The sequence below is a fragment of the Rattus norvegicus genome, chromosome 10 (genome assembly GCF_021556685.1).
Source record: "Rattus norvegicus strain SHRSP/BbbUtx chromosome 10, alternate assembly SHRSP_T2T, whole genome shotgun sequence".
NCBI lineage: Eukaryota > Metazoa > Chordata > Mammalia > Rodentia > Muridae > Rattus > Rattus norvegicus.
In genome coordinates, this window is record NC_141543.1 from 79,664,395 (window position 1) to 79,665,997 (window position 1,603).

Genomic DNA, 1,603 nt, shown 5'->3' on the forward strand with positions numbered 1-1,603 from the left:
GGATTTTAGGCGAGGCACTCCTGGAAACAATATTTTTCTAGATATCCAAAAGAAGCTCAGCCTTTGCAGTATGCATAAGGTGTGGCCAAGTCCAGGAGTAGGCTAATGAATTCAGATTGACACCCTGAGGGGCCTCCTGCAGGCCCTGGTATCAATTGAATTTAATCAATCCCTGTCAGGGTCAGAGAAATTCAGCCCCAGAGCAATTAAGATTCACTGCCTGTTCTCACTGCTCAGGTCTGGTGCATCAAGCCAGAAGCAGCCGCAGGGATGGAAGTGTTTCTCAAGATGGAACACTGGAATATCAGCATCTTCACTGAGGCCAAGGAGTCGACCACAGTGTTAGAGCTGAAGCGTATTGTCCAGGGCTTCCTGAAGAAGCCTCCTAAGGATCAGCTGTTCAAGGACAACCAGCTCCTTGAAGAGAGGAAAACTCTCAGTGACTGTGGCATCACTGGCCGGATAGCAAAGCCTGAGGACCCAGCCATCCTGACCTTGGAATTCAGGGAAGATGCCTTTCAACTCCTGCATGCCAGCCCTTTTTCTTGTCCACTAATTGGAGGTGTGCTGAAAAATGGTCTAGACTTCAAGAGAGATTAGGAACAAGTTATGCAGTGAGGGCCCCAGGCCCACTTCCTAGGAATTCACTTCCTGATAAAGATGTGACTGTCTTTCTACATTAAGAAATAAGTAAATAAACTTAACACACCGATGTCATACTGAATTCTTCTTCTGCTAGAGGTGTCTAGCAGCCCCCACCATGCCAGCACTGAGCAGGCACAACAAAGGCCAGAACAGGGAGTCTATAGTGGATGTTCCCTTCTGGATGTCAGGCCCTGATACAGGCAGGACTGGAGGGCAGTTGGAGAGGGGTCTGAATGGAGTGATGTGGTTCTCAGCCTTCCTCTCTGGGTACTGAGGCATTGCTGGTGTGTCATTTGGAGAGGAAGTCAGGGATGGGGTGTCTGTTTACCATGGAGGAAGAGGGAGGCAGAGGCTGAGAAGAGGAGGGTCTGGTCTGATTGGGAGCCAGTGCCCCAGTACGGAAGGCATGAGAGAAAAGTCTTATTGTTGTGCTTCAGTGAAGGCCTTCCCTGAGGCATTCTTCAATGAAGGAGCTCTCTTGAGACAGGCATTGCTTGTTCACACTGCTATTTGGTCGGGGGATGTGGGCACATACTTTATTGGGGCAAGGCAGGAATTAAATCTCTCAGGGTAAGGGAGTGAGAATACCCAGGAAGGGAAGGTCAGTGGCTGACAGGTTAAACCTATCTGGATGCCCTATTAGCATGGAGAAGAACTCCCATGCTGTGCTACAGATGGGTGCCCCTCCGGGTCCTCTGGGTTGGGTGTCCTGGTTTGTGGTCCAGAGCAGGGACAGAGACAATAGAAAGTGGCTCTGCTCTGGCAGTTCTCAAATCTCAGATTTCCAGGGTCTGAGCTCACTCAGCCTTACCTGTCCTCATGCCTGTCTGGTAGAACAGCCCCACATTCTCTATGCTCAATGTGTTCAAGGTCAGGACAGCTTCAGTACATAAACCGACAATTCCAAATTCAGGAGAGACTAGGTAACGAATATTTGGGCAAACTAAAGGATCAGAGA

At 49.5% G+C, this 1,603-nt stretch overlaps 1 pseudogene; it reads left to right on the plus strand.

Annotated features, from left to right (window-relative positions):
- Positions 1-270: 270 nt before the first annotated feature.
- Elobl2 (elongin B like 2) lies at positions 271-618 on the plus strand (annotated as a pseudogene).
- The last annotated feature ends 985 nt before the right edge of the window (positions 619-1,603 follow it).